The sequence below is a fragment of the Colobus angolensis genome, unplaced genomic scaffold, assembly GCF_000951035.1.
Source record: "Colobus angolensis palliatus isolate OR3802 unplaced genomic scaffold, Cang.pa_1.0 Scaffold587, whole genome shotgun sequence".
Lineage (NCBI taxonomy): Eukaryota > Metazoa > Chordata > Mammalia > Primates > Cercopithecidae > Colobus > Colobus angolensis.
The window spans coordinates 136,729-141,809 of record NW_012119454.1 but is presented as its reverse complement, the minus strand read 5'-3'; positions in this window follow the sequence as shown (position 1 = coordinate 141,809).

The following is a 5,081-nucleotide window of genomic DNA, read 5'->3' as shown; positions in this document are numbered from 1 at the left end:
TGCACTCCAGTCTGGGCAACAGAGTGTAACCTTGTCTCAAAAATAAATAAAATAAATACATTTTTGTTTTTTTGAGATGGCGCCTCACTCTTTCACTCAGGCTGGAGTGCAGTGGCGCAATCTCAGCTCACTGCAACCTCCACCTCCCACGTTCAAGCGATTCTCCTGCCTCAGTCTCCTGAGTAGCTGGGACTACAGGCATGCGCCACCACGCCTGGCTAATTTTTGTATTTTTAGTAGAGACACGTTTGCACCATGTTGGCCAGGATGATCTAGAACTGCTGATCTCAGGTAATCCACCCACCTCTGCCTCCCAGAGTGCTGGGATTACAGGCATGAGCCACCACATCCAGCCTAAGATGTAAAATTTTAAAAATTAAAGTAACAAGAGAGATGCCCTCAGTCATTTTGGTTTCCTAGGTCACTTTGATGGTAGAACTGTATAATTCTGCAAGGCATTTCCCAACCGCAGGTGAAACCAAAACAATAATTACTTTTATGAGAGCATTCATCTGAGGAAATCACAATGCTACCCGGACACCACCCTCTGAACCTTTCCGTTCCCAATGACGAAGGATGGTGTTAACATCACTAGTCCCAAGTCTATGTAGGTAAATCGGGCTACATGAGCAAAGTGCTGTTTAAGGTCAACTAATAAAATCCAAAGCAGCCTCTGCATTCATTAAAATACTCTACTAACATTCATTAACAAAAATATTATAGGCACTGAAGCTACTCTTGAAAGTGTCCGTGTTCTCCAGATTAAAAAAATAAGCTCTTTTCTTCCATTCCCTACACACCTGCAAAATGTGCTGTCCTGAATGAAACCTGCAGTGAATTTTCACCAAGTCATCTTGATGATAAGAGTTCAGACAAGAAAGTCTAAGACATAATTACAACCCAGGCAAAATTCAGCAGGATTCAGCAGTTGATACTTTAACATGGAGAAATGTAATTTATCACACTTTTCATTGGAATTTCTTCTTCCTTTCTTGACTCAGAACAGAAACCTAGAGAGGGAGTCTGTAAAGGCAGCAAGAGCAGAGGCGATTTCTGAGGATCTATACAGAAGTAAAGCTCCACACGGACGGGGGACACACAAGGGTGAGAGGAGCTTTGAAGAGCTGGGTAAAATGCACTGGACCAGGCTTTTTCCATCTTGGTCCAGCTGACATTTGGAGCTGGATGACTTGGTGGCCAGGTGCTTGGGGAAAATTCACTGTGGGTTCCGTGTAGGACTGCGTGTTTTTCAGGGGTATAGGGAATGGAAGAAAAGAGCTTATTTTTTTTTTTTCTGGAGGACGCAGCCGTCCTGGGACTGAAGGGTGTTGAGCAGAGTCCCTGGGCTTCATTCACCAGGTTCCAGGACCACCCATGCCCCACCAATGTGACAACAAAAATGTCCCCAGACATGGCCAAGGGGGTAGAATGACCTCCTCCTCACACTGAAACAAAGTCAAAATAATGGGAATTTATAAACTAGAACTAGTCATGATAAAACTAGAATAAGAGGGCCAGCATGGTGGCTCACACCTGTATTCTCAGCACTTTGGAAGGCCTAGGCAGGAGGATTGTTTGAGCCCAGGAGCTTGAGATCAGCCTAAGCAACATAGGGAGAACTTGTCTCTACTAAAAAATAGAACAAAATAAAATAAAAATGGCCAGGCCTGGTGGTGTGCGCCTGCAGTCTCAGCTACTTGGGAGGCTGAGGCAAGAAGATCATTTGAGCCTCAGAGGTTGAGGCTACAGAAAGCTACAGTCACACTGGTGCACTCCAGTCCAGACGACAGAGTGAGACCCTTTCTCAAAGAAAAGAATAAAGACACCAAATAGTACTTGCAACTAGAATAGGGGGAAGTTATAAAAAGTGTCTTCTTGGATGACACCAAATGCTGCATTGTATATTAATGAGTCAAAATTCTGGCTTTTTCATTCAAAGAGTTATTGATTTGGAATATAAGCTATGCTGTCCTTAGCTGATAGTATTTTATTTTTTAAATTGAAATAGTTTAATAATTAAAACTTAGCAGTGCCTTATGTGTTTTATTTTACTCATTTACTGCTGGAAGAAACTTATTACTAGATTACTGCTTTCTTATGTGATCTCTCACCTACACATAGAAGTAAGTTTTAAAGATTTCTAAGGAAATTTACACACATCCCCAAACTTCCCCCAAATGGTCTGATATTAAATAATTCTTGGAATGTTATTACCATAAAGTAGAAAGAAAACTACTCAGCAGTATAGAAAAATTATAAATAAGTAACTACAAACCTTTCTTTTTCTTTTCTAACCGTTAGGTTCTTACACCGAATGAGATACATCTTACCAACTCATTATTTGTTTTTTACTCAGAAAGACACTACCAATAAAAAATAAAGTAAAATGAAATATACCCAGTATGAAAGTCAATGTAACATAAGAAAGTCTGCTCTATAAAGTGGCAAAATTTTTATATTATACAATGTGAGTAAACTTTGGATTTTTTTAAAAAGTGAAGAAAATACAATATTCATTTATTCATTGCAATGCTGTGAGATGCATAATCCCCTTCAGATATTATAACAAATGCCCTCTTAGAGAGTTAAAAATAAAATACAAGCCTTTGGGGATTCACACTTACTTGTGTAGACTTCCTAATTCTACCACAAAACAATCTACCTCTGTGGTTTTGGATATGTCTATTTTGTTCTCTTCTCTTTCTGAAATTAGCATCACTAGTCTTAAACAGGAATGCCACCGATGGCTATAAAATTCACTACAGAAAATATGATTTGACACCCAAAGTGTCCATCCACTCACAGGTGAGTGGAAAATCCACTCCAGGACAGCCAGAATCCAATGGAAGTCAACTCGACGATAACTAGGAATCAACTATTGATATAGGCAACAATATTCATGGATGTCATGAGAAGCCACACAGAACAGTATGTATTGTATGAGCCCATTTAGATAAAAATCTAGAAACATGCTAAAAAAAAAAAAAAAAAAAAAAAAAAAAGATAGATAGAAAAACGAATCAACCCTTCACTCTCAACCCCATTGCTTACCTAAAATTTTAAGTCTGCTCAACTACAATTACAGGAAACTTAACATATTTTACTCACTTGCAACAAGTTGATTCCTCAGCTCCTGCATTTGCAGACACCGGTTCTACAATTCCAGGATCCTGTCATAGTCCTTAGTTGCTCTCATCATTATTATAATTAAGTATCTATTAAGTGCCGAGGCTGGACACTGCTCTAGTCTACCAATTATTTTTATATTAAACATAACCTACCATGACAGCTGTTACATAGTTATTTAAGAAAGGAATAATTTATCTCAGCCTTTCAACTGACACTCATACATATGGAATGAAGGGAGTTATGTGAAATTGAATATGCTTTCCATCCAGATAATTTTTTTAGAAAAGTTAACTAAGAGCTAGAGTTAGGCTTAAAAGGAAGGGAAGAGGGAAGAGAATTATAACAAGGAGAATTTCAGCATTTGAAATATGACTGCAGACTTTACAGTACAGCTTCCACCTTTGGGTCTAAATGCATCTTATAAGCAGTACATCATAAAGCCTCAGCCTCAACACTATCCTCTGACGTGGGTGAACGTTATTACCTGCATTTGTATGTGGAAGTATCGAGACATGTTTCATGTGAGATTAGCTTAGACATTCCTCATGAAGCACTTTTCTCACAAGACGTTTTCTCATTTGTTTTCACCATTGATTAAAGTCTTTTTTTTTTTTTCCTGAGACGGAGTCTCGCTCTGTTGCCCACGCTGGAGTGCAGTGGCACAATCTCAGCTCACTGCAATCTCCACCTCCCAGGTTCAAGCAATTCTCCTGCCTCAGCTTCCCAAGTAGCTGGAACTACAGGTGCGTTCCACCAAACCTGGCTAATTTTTTGTATTTTTAGTAGAGAGGGAGTTTCACTGTGTTACCCAAGCTGGTCTCGATCTTCTGATCTCCTGATTCACGCGCCTCGGCCTCCAAAAGTGCTGGGATTACAGGCGTGAGCCACTGCACCCAGCCTGATTAAAGTTTTATTCTGAGGAAAGTGTTCTTTTGCAGAATTATCCATATATTTATACATATTTAGCAAGAGAGAGCTAAATTAGAGCTGAATGCTGCAATGCATTCACAGTTGTGGTTGGACACAATCAACTAGAAAGACTGAAGAAAAAACAATACTGCATGGAGTCCAAACCTAAATGCCCTGGTTCAGGCAAGCTGGGAAGAAGGATTGAAAACCACAATTTGAAAAATTGTCTGAGGCAATTCTGGTACAGAGCCAACCTATAGAAATTCTGACTTACAGGCTTTTTGGATGTTTTTCTTTTTTTCTTTTCTTTCTTTCTTCCTTTTTTTGTTTTTTCTTTTTTCTTTTTTCTTTTTTGACAGTATGTCACTCTTACCCAGGCTGGAGTGCAGTGGTACAATCTTGTCTCACTGCAGTGTCAAACTCCCGGGCTCTGAGATTCTCCTGGCTCAGCCTCCTGCACAGCTGGGATTACAGGTGTAAGCCACCACACCTGGCTAATTTTCGTATTTTTAGTAGAGACCAGGTTTCGCCATGTTGTCCAGGCTGGTCTCCAATTCCTGGACTTAAGCAATCCTCCCACCTCAGCTTCCCAAAGTGCTGGGGTTATACTAACAAGATATAGATCAATTTTTAAAAAAATAACAAAAGTAATCTCTATGCTGGGAAAAAAAAAAGTGGTTCTCCCAACCCATGTAAATCCCTTAATTGCAGTCATAAGAAGAAGACATACCTCTCCTTGAGGGTCTGGGAGTTCCTAGCGGCGAGGCCATCTCAGCCATCCCTTTGCCTGGTGACAAATCACCGCCAAGAACTCCCTGGAGGTTCTCTGCATATTTTCTGCTGTACTCCCAACAAAGCATGCCCCAAAGGACCACCGAGAGTTTTTTCTGTCTTGTTTCTCACAAACACGCCTTAGGAGATGCCCCACTTTGATAAAGATAAAATTGGAGGGGTGGCCTGCCGCTCCACACCTGTGGGTATATCTCGTCAGGTGGGACGAGAGACTGAGAAAAGAAATAAGACACAGAGACAAAGTGTAGAGA